Source organism: Asparagus officinalis, chromosome 1 (genome assembly GCF_001876935.1).
Source record: "Asparagus officinalis chromosome 1, Aspof.V1, whole genome shotgun sequence".
Taxonomy (NCBI): Eukaryota; Viridiplantae; Streptophyta; class Magnoliopsida; order Asparagales; family Asparagaceae; genus Asparagus; species Asparagus officinalis.
The window spans coordinates 104,961,881-104,979,515 of record NC_033794.1 but is presented as its reverse complement, the minus strand read 5'-3'; positions in this window follow the sequence as shown (position 1 = coordinate 104,979,515).

Here is a 17,635-nt window from a genome sequence, read left to right as displayed (position 1 = left end):
TTTGCAAATGACTTTTACATCTATGTCAGCACGCAAGTGAAATACAGTGTTTGTTTGAAAAATTAAATTATTATCGAAAGTGCAATGTGAAGATGACGTGGCAAAATAAGATTAATTAGAAAGTATAATTAAAATCATTTAATTAGATTAGTTAACTTTTTATCACTTTCATGTGACTTCACCACTTTTTTAGGGGAAGTCAAAATTGCATTAAATCATATGTGGCAACTTTCTTGTATCTCACTTTCATAACCATTTACATGAAAACAAACACATTAATTATTAAATGAAAATAACTTTTTTACTTTCATCTTTCACTTGCACGCAAACAAACACCCCCTTAGTGTTTGTAGAATTCAATGGTGAAGCTACAATAATTCAACTTTAAAATATAGTTACAATAGTATTAAAAAATATAAATAAGCCTGTTTAACATTAAATTCAGCAAACATTAACGGTTAAAATTATTTTTTGAATGTCACATGTGAAAATTCGAGAAAAAAATTTGTCACGTTTATGTAATACTAGTTTTAATGTTTGCTGAATATAAATATCAAAATTATTTATTTTTTAAATTTATTTTTTTACTATAAAATAAGTCAGATTCATTTTGAATTAAAATCTATAAACATGGATTATTATATTTGCCATAAAATTTATTTAAACATTTAAAAAAATTATGAAATAGATTTGTGTGTTAAATTGGAATCAATATACTTTTATAAACTTGTATACACAACATTATTTTTTTAAATTTGTATATATCAAACTTCATGTAACATTTATTTGTTGAATCAAATCATCGATCTCCAACTTGTTTATTTTAATCATTAAATGTAGTGTTAAGTTTGAAAAAAAATGCAATAATATATTATTGATGTGTTAATAAAAATATAACCAAATACTTAATATTAAGATGGTTTGTATAAGCTCAGCATAGAGCACAAACTTTTCACAAGAATACAATATATCTTAATTATTGATAGATTTAAAAAAATACTAAAGATTAAAGCATATTTAAAAATATGCGTGAAAATCCCTTCTAAAGAATCCTAATTTTACTAAAAAATTTAAGTTTTACTATAAAATATTCAAACAAATTATCCTTTTCTCCTTTTTTATATTTAATTTAGCCGAGATCAATTTTCTCCACCTTTATCTTTTTCCTAGACAAATTTACAGTAGTGTCTTCATCATCTACATTAATTGTGATATCAGGTTGGTATATAATAAAGACCAAAAGACAAGGCAAGAGTATAGAAAGATCACTGCTGAAAGTACTTAATATAAACATTGCTGAAAGTATTTATGAAGACCTTAGCAAAATAGAAGATGAGAAACTCAAAAGAATTTTTGACTTGAGGAAACAAGAATCGGGTAATGTAAGAACTAAGAACTTTTGTTTATAAAAAATATATATGCTTTGAGAGAATAGGTACCCAACACCCAACGTTCGACACTCTTGACCACTAAATAGAAATCTTAACCTGGATTTTCCCAAAAAGAAAGATCACTTAGAAGGAAAACCTAGTAATATTATAATATTTAACGTATATAAAATCATTTAATATATGTTGTGGTTTCTCTGTTGTTTGCCTAAACTTACAAATGTAGTATGATTATTAACTTTGCCCAAGCTACAACTTCTATCTTGAGAGAACCTAAAGTTACAAACTTTGTATATGGGGTGTAGTTTATCTCAAACACCAATAGAATCCATTAACATATTGTAACTTATAGACCATTTAAAGCTAAAATTGATACATCAACAAAAAGGCAAGGAACGCCTTAAACCTATGGGTCCAAAAAACATGCATAACCCCCAAATACAAGATACACAACAAATTTGATCTAAAGATGACATCTTTGAATCTTAAATCTAAATACAGTGTCAAGGTAAGCTATAAATCTAAATTAAAAATGAGTAAAAGAAATTAAATTAAAAAGAAAAATTTGAAGTTTCCTCAAATCTACCCACTTTCACAAACAACAAACAAAATGGAGCAAAACTCATAAGGTAATCACTTAAAACATCAACAACCCACAAATGCTAGAAATGATAGCAAAAATATTAGAAGAAAAAAAAACACCTCATTCAAGACTTTCTCTTGCAAGAGGAGCCCAAAAACACTCCAAGATCAATACTTTAGAAGCTCAAAAGATGAAGCAAGTAAGTGGGAATCTCTCCTGGGTCTCTGAGAACTCTGGAGAAAGAACAAAGGATTGTAGTGGAGAGCTAATAAAAATATAGAATCCCAAGAGTTTTCTCTATACTATTTATTTATTTATACTAACTGTGATAAGGTTGGTGCAAAAAAATAAATATGATGTCCAGTACAAACTCTAGCGGACCAAACTAAAAATAATTAGAATTTGATTATGATTAGAATAGTTATACAATTTAAAATTTAGAATTTAATTAGGATTAGGATAGTTTAAACTTTGAAGTAATTTGATTAGGATTAGAATAAATCATTAAACACAATTTAAAAATTAGAATTTGATTAGTGATAGGATAGTTCAAACTTTATAGGGTTATTTTTGTCTACGGAAAGATTTTCCAGAACTCGTACTTTTAAACGGAGTATGACTAGTTCCTGTGCATGTGCAATACACGTGGTTAAATATCAAAATTATTTATTTCTTGTTTATTTTCTTACTATAAAATAAGTCAGATTCATTTTGAGTTAAAATCTATAAACATGGTTTATTATATTTGCCATAAATTTTATTTAAACATTTTTTAAAAAATTATGAAATAGATTTGTGTGTAAACTGAGATCAATATACTTTTATATACTTGCATACACATTATTATTTTTTCAAATTTGTATATATTAAATTTTATGTAACATATTTGTTTATCGGATCAAATCATCGATCTCTAATTTGTTTATCTTAGTCATTAAATGTAGTGTTAAGTTTGAAAAAAATACAATAATATATTACTGATGTGTTAATAAAAATATAACAAAGTATTTAATATTAAGATGATTTGTAGAAGCTCAGTACAGAACACATACTTTCACAAGACTGAAAAACATCTTAGTTATTGATAGACTTAAAATAAAAAAATCAATACTAAAGATTAATGTGCTAGGTCTCATGTTTATGAGCCTACTATCTAATCTAGTTTTGATGATTAATAAATAATTCCTAACATCGATTTGTCGAGTGTTTTGTATTTGCTTGTTAGGAACTCTATACAAAGATCCTCCTGTTAGAGGTTGGATGGATTGCGCCTTAATAATTATATTCAATGGAGGTTGGCGGAATATCGGAATGAAGTCATTTGTAATTCAAAGTAAAATTTAAGATCAAACTTCATCTACAACCAAGATGAGCTTTATTGAAGATCAATCTTGGGTATAATATTTTAGGTTTATACTTTGTGTGTTGATACTTAAAGCTCAAACATTATACACACATACACATTTTTGTTTTATAGCTTTTGAATTTAAATCGTATAAATATGAAACTAATAGTTATATACATATACATATATACTAGTTTCCTATTTATTGATTTTGTTTTGGAAAATAATGTGTTTAGCTATATAAATATGAAACACATGAAAATAATTACATACACACATATTCGTTTCATGTTTATATGTGCTTAAAATGATTTCATTAATTAACAAGTTTAAAATCAATGAAATCATGTTTATTTGTAAAATTATGTGTTTATGAATTAAATACTCAATTACAACATGTTACATCTTTTCCTAAGTTCATTAATCCATTCAAAATGAATATGCAAGTTTGTTTGTCAAAATTTCAAGTGTATTGAGTTTTTATATTTTGGACTATTTTGTAAAATGGTGAGTTTTCACATTTGTGAAGTTTAATTTGAAAAATTCTTTTTGAAACATGTTTATATTCATATTTATAAACATCCCTAAAGTTTTATAATTTTTAAAATTTATTTGCTATTTTTAAAAGGGCTTTAAAATTAATTTTTACTGTTCATTATATGCAGTGTGCACCTTATCAGTTGACTGATGAACATTATTAGTCGACCGATGAAAGTGGCTGGAATGTGTGTTTAGTTTCTGCTCAGTCAACTAATGAACCATCAGTTGATTGATGCAGGTTATTAGTCGACTGATGAGTTCATCAGTTGACCGATAGCGGATGAACGGACTGTAACGGTCAGCTCACCAGTCGACTGCTAAACAATATCAATCGATTGATGACACTGTAACGACTATATTTTCAGGTTACTGAATTTTTAGGTTTTTTTTCGTTTTCTTTGGGTTTTTAGCTTTGTTTTGAGAACCTATATATACCTCTTTGGACTCAACTTCTGAACTATCCAAGAAAAGTTTTAAAACAAGTTTACAAGGGTTTAATTGTGTTTAATTGTGTTTTCTAAGTGTTTATGTGAATAGTTTTCACAAGAGGAAGAGGAGATTATTCGTTCTTGTTTGGTCTTCAATTTCTCATCTCCATCACTTTTGTTGTAGAGAAGTTTTTGCTAACTCAATTCTAGTTTTATATATTTATTTGTTGATTATTAATTTTATTAAGCTAGTTTTTATATTGATTTTGCATTTCATTATACTCATTGTTTACACACACAACTCACTTGAGCTTTTAGTATTTTCACATATTGTATATTTGAGTTGTGGGAGTTGAAACATTGAGAGTGAGGTTAATTGAGTTCTTATCTTGTTTAGAGAACAAATATTTTTATTTGTGCTTAATTTCTGAGATCACATTGTAATGCATAAGTACGCTAAGAGGAGTGTGTGATGAGAGACGGAGTTCATTCCAAGAGGAGTGACATCGGTAGTAAAGCCTAGGGAGAGATAGTAAATCCGAGCACTTGAGAAAGTCGACACGGGTCAGGCCAACATTTAGAGGGTGTATTGTGTGGTTATAATTATGTGAGTTGTAAACGTTTTCGGTGAACGTTAAAAATCTGTTGTGATAGTGGAGATTCTCCTCGTGAGTGAGGAGCGGAGACGTAGGTCGAGGATGACCAAACTTCATGATTATTTTGTGTGTTTGAGTTTGCCTTGGCATATTATTTGTCTCATGTTGATATCGTCATTGTTTTAATTACATATCCTTGCTTATAAGTTGTTGTATATCATAATTACTAGGATAATTGTTAATTAGTTTTTAGATTGGCATTAAATTGGATTAGATTAAAAAATATCCTATTCACCCTCCTCTAGGGTAATTTCATAATGGTGACTCTAATATAGTTTTACTTAAAAAAATTAAGTTTTACTATAAAATATTCAAAAAATATTAATATTATCCTTTATTCTTTCTTATTTCCATATTTAATTGAGCCAAAATCAATTCTTCTCCACCTTTATCTTTTTCCTAGGCAATTCTACAATAATGTTTTCATCGTCTATATCAATTATGGTATCAAGTTAGTACATAATAAAGAGCAAAATGCAAGACAAGAGTCCAGAAATATATTAGGATATACTTGAATCAATCAAATTATATTATTACTCATAATAGATATATATCAGAGACACAAAATATGCTGACAACCTTAAACTATAAAACAGACTGTATAAGCCCTCTGGCATAACTTTTTAAATGCAATCAACCCTCAAGATTAATTTTGAAAATCTCTTGGGGATAGGAATAAATAATTAACAAGTTTGTAGTGGAAGGTAGGAGAACTTAATATATTCTTAAGAATTATTAATATTTACTTAATTTGTTTATAATGACAGTATCTCATTATTAATTAACAACAAGGTCTAGAACATTATTTATTTTATTAGGTGTTCAATGTAGGCAGAAGACCCATGTGAGTCCTCATCAAAATGAATGTTATACAATTTAAGAACAAAGAAAAAAAGAGGGCCTGATCAATAGTGTAGCTAGTGAGGAGGAAACTCCAACACCTTAATTTGGGTATGTGAATATATTATAGATGGAGATGTAGAAGGGTGGTTTAGAAAACAGTGGGTGTGTGGGAATAATTAATATTATTTTTATTTGTGTGGTTTCCTTCGTTCATTTTTAAGATATTTATGGTCTTGTGCATATATACCTATAGCATTTCTACTCTCTTTTGGTTTTATGGAAGAGTTTGGGTATAAAAAATAAATTATCTAATCCGGTTAAGTAGGATCATATAAGTTAAGCTCATACATAAAATTTATTTTAACCAACACTCATATGTAATTATTACAATTGATATTGAGATCTAAGATACGTGTGAGATTCTCTTTGACTTTTATATAAATAGCATCTATTTAAATAATAATAATATAATTAAACTTTGTGATTTGAAAAAAGATCAAATAAACAATATAATTGATTCCTTCAAAATAATCTAATCTAATCTAATAAGAAAAAATAGATGAAAGTGATGTACAAATTGTTGCAATTTTATAATTTATAATTTATAATTTTTAAACAATCTAATCTAATAAGAAGAAAATAACAAAGACATATATTTACTGGAGGAGATAAAAATGCTATGAAAATTGTTAGAATTTTTAATCTAAAAAAGACCAAACATACAATATAATTAATTATTTTAAAGGAATATAATCTAATCTAATATGAAAAAAATAGATGAAAGTGCCGTGAAAATTGTTCCTATTTTTTGATATAAAAAATTAAATACACAATATAATTAATTGCTTTAAAATAATCTAATATAATTTAATAAGAAGAAAATATGAAAGCACATACCTATAGAAGGAGATGAAAGTACTATGGAAATTATTATAATTTCTTAGCTTACATATATTAATCTGTGATGTTGCATGTGAGAGGATATCAATTATAAATAGAGTTCTATTTAAATAATAATAGTATAATTAAACTTTGAAACTAATTTTGTAGTACCGTAAACTACTTGAATTTTAGTTGGTGAGAGATCGCCACGTTGTGTCCTTAGATCTCAGCCGTTTGTTTTAATTTTCCTTTTTTATAATTTTAAGAATAACTTTTATCTCTTTAATTTGTTTGTTAGATTTTGCAAATATACAATCCACATTATGTACATTTGTAGGTCTGCGATGTTCCTGTGTTCGACCTTTGGGGCAGATATTATTTGTCTTGTTAATTTGTTTGGTTTTTGCATATACACTCTTCATCTTGTATAAATTTGTAAATTTGGCATTTAGTAATTTTATTTATATTTACATTTCAATTTAAACTATATCATTATCTTTATACTATGTATATCGAATAAAAAAATTATTAATTTATCAAGTTACTCTTACTTAATGGATTAATATTTGAATTCTAAGGGTATTTTTCTCTACCGAAAGATTTTTTTAAACTCATATTAAAGGGAGTATGACTATTTGATATACACGTGCAATGTACATGGCTAAATATCATGATTATTTAAATTGATAAAATAGAATAAAAATAAAAATACAAAGTTGACTCATATTCACATTAACTTTTAGTTGCAGTTTGACTCATATTTACATTATCTAACATTCTCATTCAATTTTATAGCTCGTTCTCTAGAAGTAAAACTGAAAGTATGAAGAATTATTTTCTTACGAAATTAGAGCAGAGAGATTATGATATATTTCATCATGTGTTGTAAATATAAAAAATTATTTTTTTAAGCAAGGACCTTATCAAATCTTGCCCCAAACGATGTGAATAAAAAATACTATTATAACTCACTTGCTTAGGGTAATTATTTTGTATAAAGAACATATAACTCATCTAGAATATCCACATCTACTAAATGGATTTTGCTATTGTGAGAGCAACATGTTAGAGGCTTATATTTAAACTTTTTGGCTTCATAAAAGACATAAGAATTTGGAGTGTATAGATTATATATCGTAATGAACATACTGGTTCATGAAGAATTTTCCTTAATAACGATATTATTACAACAATACTACTATTTAGTATTAAATTAATGTTATTATATAAGATTATATGACCCTTTTTAATAAATTATAAAGTAGATGCTCAGAGCCAGTAGTTGGGCTCCAAAAAATATGTTAACTTTACATTGTAGTTTGCTATTGGTGGTACTGTTGTCAATGTTATTACTTTTTCTTTTTATCTTATTATTCACGTTTTTCTGATGTAAGTTCTCTTTTTCTAATCACTCAATTGGCTATATTTAGTTTTTATAATATCAAAGGTTAGAATATTTTCTTCTATTTAAAAAGTGTTGACATGATTTTCTTAAAAAATATATACACATAGTAGCAATACTATATACTTCAGTTCAACTAAATCATTGGCTTGAAACCATTTAGAGTGAGATCCTTGTTACACTACAATTGTGATATAGTGATTACACAATCCAAAAGTTAAAGAAAAAATTTTTATAAAGGAAAAGTAATTTAACATGTCAAATTAACAACTAATTTATAAAATAAAATATACATGAGTTATGCAAATAGCTATAGAAAGTAAGGTGTATATCTTCATAAAAATTGCATAGTGAGTGACCAACTATAATCATCATAATTTAAGTATAAATAATTATTATTTTAGTTACTAATTTGATACGTATAATTATGGAATAAATCTCAAGCAAAAAATAGGAATTGAGATTGTATTATCATGTAGGTAAATAAATAAATGTTATTAGAGATCCTCTTTGTATTAAATTTAAAAATAATAATTTAAATTATTAAGCACCAAATATTAGTTCATGTGAGAAAGTAAAGTAATCTATGGTCTATATACATATTTAGTTAATCAATCAAACGTATTAAAATTATGACGACCACAGTCAGAATTAAATGGTGGGTTCATATTAAATATAATTTATAAAACATAGTACATTAAAGTCAAAATTATTTTAACCATTATATAGATTGTCTGAAATTTTTTACATATATAAACTATAATGTCTAGGAATAGTGATGTACATACCTAACTATGGCCTAATACATCTTAAGAACGACTTACTCTTCAATATCATTATTAATTAATGTATATATGCATTACACTAAAAAACACAATAAAATTTAGAAAACTACAAAAGAAACACCCTCAAAAGTTTCAAAAATTGTAAAAAACCCTAAAATGTGTAATTTGTAAATATACAAAACTATTAAATATTACATTGAAATCAAGGAATTACAAAAAAATTATTGAAAATTTTCAAATTTTGGAGGGATAATTTGCAATATACTAAACTTTAAGGGTGTTTTTTTGTAAATTTTAAATTTAATAGATTTTTAGTTAGTTATTTTCTTTTTTTAAAAAATTATGAGTAATATTGACCATGGGATTTTTTTCCTAAACCTATACTTTTAAATGGAGTATGATATTTTTACAAATTTTAATTTTCTAAAGATTGTTAGTACTTTTGTATATTCATTTTACTATCTATAAGTTAGAAATTCTCATGGTAGGGTTTTTTTTACAATTTTTAACACTTTTAGGCCTTTTCTACAAATTGTAAAATATTTATAGACTATTTATAATTCCTATGTTTTCAATTTACTAATGAGTTTGAAATTCTTAGGGTATTTTTTTGTAAAATTTGAACTTTGAATTTTTGTTTATAATTTTTAAAACTTTAAGAGGTGTTTTCTATAAATTATAAATTATGTAGGGAATATTTAAAATTCTTATATTTTAAATGTACCGTTAGGTTAGAAATTATCAGTATTTTTATAAATTTATAATTTTAGGGTTTTATTTTATAATTTATAAAAAGTTCAGAGTGTTTGAAAATTTCATAAATTTTCTAAGGTTTTTTTTGTGTTATTTGTACATTTTTTTTGTGTTTGTATGTTTGGAATTTTTAAGGTGTTTTTTACAAATTTTAAATTTTAGGGGTTCTTGTGCAATTTTCAAAACTTACAAGACATCTTGTCCAAGTCAAAAAAACTTTTAGTTTCTAGCTAGCATATGTTTTTTTCAGATTTCTCACTAAATTAAAATAAGTAAAATTTATAATTTTCAATATGTTTTAATAAAATTTTAAATTTTATAGGGATGTTTTTGCAATTTAAAAAATTTGGATGATATTTTTTAGATTTATCTGTAAATTAAAATAAGTAAAGGATTTAAATTATATCAGACGTATCTTTTTTATTCAACGACATGTTAAGTCTCATTATGAATAGGATATATCATTTAATTACCAATTCAAAGAAGAAATGATAATTAGAATATAAATTAGGATAACAATATAACATTTAAAAATATTAAGAATACAATGAATTTTTTTCCCGAACTCGTACTTTTAAAGGAAGTATGATAAAGTGTTAAACTATAGCTTTTATAATGTTCAGAGTATATAGGTGTTGCTAAAAACAAGTGAGGATCTATAAGTGCAAAGTAAGAAAACTATAAGATATTTAAGTGCTATTAGCATTTCCTTAATGACAAATCTCACAAAACTCCGTAAAAATTTTATGTGTTTATCAAACCCCCCCACCCCGACCCCATCCCAACCAAAAAAAGTTCATACTAAAGACATAAATTTTTTCCTAAAAAACTCCCAAATTTCAAATGCCTTATATAACTTTCCCAAAACCATCCAAAAAGCAAGGACGTGGAGCAGATGAGCCTCAATAAAGTAAGGGAAAATGATAGGGGCACACCATGAACCACACCTCCAACCATACCTCATCTCTTGCTACAGTGCACCGGGCCCCAAATGAGATTTAAAAATTAAATCTCATTTGGGGGCCCGGTGCACTATAGCAAGAGATGAGGTGTGGTTCATGGTGTGCCCCTAGTGCCTCTCTAAAGTAAGGAAACAACAAAGTTCGCAGATGATGTGGCCTTACCTTCTCTGGTGGTTTTTGAGGGAAAAAGTAGAAGTTTTGAGGGTTATTTGACACATTTTGGAGTTTTTGAGGTTTTCTACAAAATTTCTTCGGTTTAGTGGAGGAAAAAAAAACTCAAAGTGTTTTGGTGGAAACACCATAAAGTTTGGGGGTTGCGTAAAATTTTCATTTTTCTTTACCCCATGGCTAATTATCACTTAAATACCACATAGTTTCCACCCGTGAGCACTTATATACCCTTGCTTGCTTTTAGCAACAAATGTATACCCTATTAAAATTCATATTTTGATATCTTATGTTATGCATGTGTGAGAATGTTCTTCCAAAAATCTCCATTTGACACTCACATTCTAGTTTTATAACTTTTTTTTGTAGAAGCAAATGTTCAACCTACCTTAATTCTCTTTTTATTCTGTTTTTCATTTTGGAGGCTTGAGATGTAGTGTTTGTTGGAAAATTTGTAGTAACAAAAATGAATGAAAGAAATGTATTTGATTTTATTCTCTCTAACTGCTTAGAAAAAGAATGTTTACAAATCTCTCAACTCTCGATTACAATTAGATTTTTTGAATACAAAAGAGAAGAGAATGATCTAAATTCTCTCCTTTGTTTAAAACTGGGTTCTTCACGGCGGCGATGAGATGCTTTCCTCGAATGCTCGCGTCGAGTTTGCTTCTTGTTGACGATCCGAAAACTTCAATTCACTGGAACAACTGACTTGTCTGGTTGATAACCCTTGACGAGTATTGTAGCTCAGAATGAGTAACAAACTCTAATATAAAAAGAGTTAACAGAACCGAAAATAATTCGGTTAATAAGCCAACTATTGAGTGTCTGGAATCCTCTGTTGATGATGATTCCCTAGACTGTGTAAGGAGCTGATCCATCAACTCTCACTATCTGAATCTGATCTCCAAAAGCCCAACCTCGAACTCTGTTGAGTTTGTTGATATTTATAAGGAGATTAGGGGTGTAACTGCCCTCATAATCCGCTCCTAAATGAGGGTTTAGTTGCCTCATTAATCGGTTGTAACAACCCACGTAAGTCACTCCTCAAATCGTGGGTCGAAACTGCATTGATCGTGTTTGAACAGGTCAGAACTTTGACTTGCGTTCTGGCATAGATTCTGCTCTTGAACGCAGCATCTGGAAGTGCGTTCTGCAGTGATATCGAGCTGCGTTGTGCAGCGATGTTGAGCTGCGTTGTGCAGCGATGTTGAGCTGCGTTCTGCAGCGATGTTGAGTTGCGTTGTGCAGCGATGTTGAGCTGCGTTGTGCAGCGACGTGAAGCTGCGTTCTGCAGCGATGTAGAGCTGCGTTCTTCGATGTTTGAAGGTGCGTTTGGTAGTAGCATAGAACTGCGTTCGACGTCGGTTGGAGCTGCGTTAGGTAGCGGTATAGAGCTACGTCTGGCAGCGGTATAGAGCTGCGTCGGGCAGCGAATAGAGCCGCGTTGAGCAGCGAGTAGAGTTGTGTCTGGTGGCGATTTAAGCTGCGTTCAGCGGTTGATTTGAGCTGCGTTTTGTCTGTCTTTATATATGGATGACACCACTGCAAAGTAGAGGAGTCTATTTGTGACACTCGAGACACCACAATAACGTTCTACTAACCACGGATCACGATCTCTACTAAGACCTCTTTGCATGGCTTTTAATCATGCACTTCTCAGCATGTCGAATATTTGCCCACAGTTCTCTAGATCTTCCTGCTTTTCTAAAATCATTACACTGCTCATCAGCATCTCTAATAGTTGCTAATATAACGTTAGTCATGTTGTTGTCGCAGCCATCAAGATCAATCATCTCAAACATGGAACTGTATTGATAACTGAGGGTGCAACTATTGCAGTGCTTCATCTTTTGGAGCGTAGCCACTTGTGTTTCGACTGTAGGGATGAATTCTACCTCTCGATTTCTTCATGGTCCATAGGGGTGTCCCTCGATTGTAGCTTTCTTTGTTATAGCCTGATGGGGATCAGCTATCCATTGTGATTTTTAGACAGCCTACAGAACCCCCTCCAAAGTTTTCGAAAGTTCGCGGTTGACTGGGACGAATTTTCGGAATACTTTGGATCCCAAAATTTTGCTAATTGAATGCATCTCAACACAGACTGAGTGGAGCATCTCAGGGTCTTAGACGAATTTGTTGACATCCTCTTTCTTGTTTAGTTTGCCAATAATGACTTGGACTTCAGCTTGTACGAACGGGCTTTCATCCCCAGCTTAGTCAGGAAGACAGCTTCGAAAGAATCTTCTTGATCAGCTCACCTGGGGTAAAATGATCTCAGCCGTCTGGTTATTGCTTGGAATATTAACCCCTTTGAAGGAGTTAGTTACGTGATAGGCGGAGGTTGGTCACCAGAACGCATGTCTAAATCATGCGTTTAGCTATCTGCATGTGAGGGTGCGTTCAGAAGTTGAAACCCCCTTTTTTGAAAACGCGAGAATCACGTTTCGGGTGAGATTTTTGCCTAGAATCCCGCATTGATTTGATAGTTATAGCTGTGTATAAATAGGCCACTGAGGTCAAATCAAAAAGTCATTCGACTTTTCCCCTTCTTGCTCTTCCACCGATTTCCTAACAGGGCTCCTGTTCATCTTCTCTGGCAGTTCGACAGAGGAAAGGACCTCGTTCGCCCATCTTCATCTTCCTCGCCTCGATTGGAATGGGCCCCAAGAAGAAAATGGCTTCTAAATCAAAGATTGCCGAAGCTCAGGGTGTTCCTTCGGCTAGAACCTCCAGGGACGATCAAATCACTACGCCTTCGTCTCCAGTTTCCTCCACTAATGGTAAGATTGAGCCATTGTAAGTCGATTTGACAGATCTCTCATCTTCCACCCTTGATTGGCGATCTGTATTCCATCTTTAAACTCGAGAGATAATTCTCAGTGCTTATCAATTTTAAAAAAACGTATGGCTAGCTCCATCGTTCCTAAAATTTCAACGCAGGTTCAGACCCTGCGTTTAAAATTTTGGACGTAGGTCTGAACCTTGCGTTTGGAATTTTGGATGCGGGTTGAGACCCTGCGTTTAAGGATCTGAACGCAGATCTAAACTTTACATTTAAAATTTTAAATGCGGGTTGAGACCCTGTGTTTAAGGATCTGAACGCAGGTCTAAACTTTGCATTCTTGTGTTAGACTTCTCTTGACTGATTTTTTTTCCTATTCGAAGTGTGCTACTCCAACGAGCCTCTTTCGTTCAACTACTACTTCGGTCACGCGGGAGGTGCGGTGAAGAATACACTCTTCAGCTTTGCATTCGAATATCCAATATTCCAGGACACCCACAAAGAGCGGGCGAAACTTATTACTCATGCTTTTCCCGAGACTCTTAGGTCTTTAGTTACGGATGCTAAATTTGAAACCATAGAGCGTGAGATTTTAAAGAAGCCATCCTTCCTTTTCGGGGATTCTGTAAAAATGGATCCTAAGAGGATGTCCGAGGAGAACTACAAATGGCTGAAGGTCGTCAACAACCGTCGTCTCTTCCTTCCCAATTTGGAGCGGATGTGGCCGATCTCTTATTATCAGTGTGCTTCTATCCCATGGTCGATGAATTGGGAGCTCTTTCAGGACCAAGACGGTGTTGCTACGGGGCACATTACTCATCGGGGCACTCATCCGGCTGGTTTCAATAATTTTATGGCTTTAAAACCAGGTTTATTCCAAAAAGAGCATCATGTTGGAGAGTCTGCTAAGTTGGCGGAGGTGTTCATTAGAACATTTATCTCTGTCAAAGGAGAGTTCCCTGCTCAGGATTTCAGGGCTCCTACATGGGTTCACTCCAGTGATACAGACTGGTGGGTCCGGATGATAAATTTCGTCTTGGAGGAGCTAGAAGAACCTTTGAGGATTTCGGAGCTAAAGGTTCCGATAATGGCCACTCGCTATGGGATTTCTCCAGATTACAGCGGACTCTTCGCTATGTTGGAATTCTACAACCCTCACACCGGCACTTTTTTCACCCCAGTTGGTGAATTGGGCTTTGCTCTTCACGAAATGTTTGAAATTTCTGGACTGTCTTTTGGAGAATTGTCTTATGAGGAATTTGTTCCTGGAAGCAGGGAATTAGAGATCCTGAAAAATGGTGCTCCCGAAATCTACAACACTTACTGGGAATTGATGTGCCATTTCCAGATATGTGCGCAAACTACTGGGAAGAGAGCAAGCGGCGTAAAACAAGGGCAGTGGGCGGAGTATCTTTTCTGAAACCTATGGGACAAGGAGGCTAAGGTGACTCGTTTAGCCGCCAGTACTCTCGAGGAGATCACAGAACGCATCAATGACACAACCTCTCATTATACTTGCGAGGTAGAGGAGGATGTCTTCCCAGCGTTCACCACGTTTGAAAGCTTCCACTATCAGGCAGAAGTCCCAATCTCTGACATGGCTTTGTTTGCTGGTTTTCTGACTCTTTGATTGAAGCGTTGTGTGGTACCCACAAGACCGGTGGATGCCATTACGGTAGAGGTCTTATACCCCGCTGTTCTTTTGGCTTATGGACGGCCCTTGAACCTTCTTTCAGCCATGGTGTGCTGTTTACAAAGTGGTTTGCAGGAACTATCTTCCGAGTTTATTGCCGTCAAGAAGTTGGACTCTGACAGGAAGACTATCATTCAGACCCCAACTCCTCGGGTGCCGATGCCGTACATCTATTTGGTGTCTTGGTTTGTATTGCACTGCCCTTCGATAATGTCGACTCCTGAATCAAGTGGTACTTCAGCTCCTCTTGTTCAGCAGTTAGAAACCTCTCAATGGATTGGTTGGTATCAGGTTAGATTTCGTGAAATATTTAGGCGGGACTATAATTACGAAATTGCTTGCAAGTTTCCCGCTTTCGAGGGTGGTGCGTACGGAGAACTTCATCAAGACACTCCGGGACCGAATTCTTTCACCAAACTCAGCAGAGGTGCCTTTTGGCGGCTCATAAACATTCGTCCAGGTTATCTTATCTTTCGACAAGGGAGGAAGTGCTTTATTGAACCCTATCAACCTTTTCGCTTTTCTCGGCAATTTGGCTATGATCAGATTTATGTCGGGAATCCAAACCCTACTCTTGCGTTCACTGGTAATGTGTATGAAGGGGCAAGAGCTTGGTATTACTCGGTAGCGGGATGAACAGGAGCGAAATTCCGGCTGCCGTACAAGATGCCCAACATTCGTACTTCTTTGAGCTTTTGCACGTGGTATCAAGCTGCCTCTCAAATTTCATCTTACAACATGAATACCTCTTGCTTGAGAGCCATCCGCAAATGGTATACCTCAAAGAAGACCGCCAAAAGGTTTCGCGCCCGTAGTGCTAACGAATATTTATCATATGAGAAGTCGATTCCAGAGGACGAACGGCAACAATCACCAGAGCAAGTTCAGGAAGAGGTCAGGATGCCGGATACCCGCGAGGTGGAACCTTCAAGAGTTCAGACTCGGAGTAAGAGTGCCACTGGAAAACGAGCGCTGGGGCCGGTTGAAGAAGCCAAGTATGATAAAAGAGCTCGTCGGAAGTTAGCGCTCGAGCCTCCTGCTTCTAAACTTATGTCGGATGCTCAGAAAGCATGGCATACCGAAGAAGAAGAGCAAGAATCAACTGCTATGGATCTCTCGCCTCGGCCTGGTCTCCCCACCGTTGGTCCAGCTTTAAGAGGCCCTGCCTCTTCTGCACATTCATTGAATGAAGAAGAACGTGGAGATGAATCATTTGCAGGGGGTATAGAGTTTGCCCCTGAAGACATGCTTCATGATTCTGCCTCCACTGCCCCTCATGGTGAAGAAGATGTACCTCCTGTCTAAGAGCCTACTGATACTTCCCGGCAGGATCCAGTAACGGACAAGTCTCCTTCTGCTTCTGTGTTACTACCCCCTGTAGGAGGTACGCAGCCAAGCCCTACGACTGGAGTTATATCAAAACCTACTATCACCGAGGATCCACCAGCATTTCCTTCTGTAGACGAAGATGAGCCTATAGACCATAGCAATGGTGCGGACGCCACAGATGATGATGGAGACCAGAGTGGGGACAATGACAACCTGGGTGATGACAGCGATGATCCCGATGACTGGGATATTCCACCACCATCGTCTTCCGACAAAGCGTCAGCCTACATTCCTCTACCTCTCACTGGTAAGTGTAGTTTGTTTCAACTCGCGACTAATCTTGCTCTGTATTTAAATAGTTTTCTTATACAGATCCTATGATACATGAGGCGAGTACTGTCACCCCTCCTCCGACGCAACAGCTTATACCACCACCAGCTCAGGTGTCAGAGCCACCTCGCTTGGAGGTCTCAACGACTGCTCTCCCACCGACGACTTTATTGACAATTTCTCTAGCCTCTACAGAAGTGGTAGGCGCCCGTGGTGCTAACGAATATTTATCATATGAGAAGTCGATTCCAGAGGACGAACGGCAACAATCACCAGAGCAAGTTCAGGAAGAGGTCAGGATGCCGGATACCCGCGAGGTGGAACCTTCAAGAGTTCAGACTCGGAGTAAGAGTGCCACTGGAAAACGAGCGCTGGGGCCGGTTGAAGAAGCCAAGTATGATAAAAGAGCTCGTCGGAAGTTAACGCTCGAGCCTCCTGCTTCTAAACTTATGTCGGATGCTCAGAAAGCATGGCATACCGAAGAAGAAGAGCAAGAATCACCTGCTATGGAACTCTCGCCTCGGCCTGGTCTCCCCACCGTTGGTCCAGCTTTAAGAGGCCCTGCCTCTTCTGCACATTCATTGAATGAAGAAGAACGTGGAGATGAATCATTTGCAGGGGGTATAGAGTTTGCCCCTGAAGACATGCTTCATGATTCTGCCTCCACTGCCCCTCGTGGTGAAGAAGATATACCTCCTGTCCAAGAGCCTACTGATACTGCCCAGCAGGATCCAGTAACGGACAAGTCTCCTTCTGCTTCTGT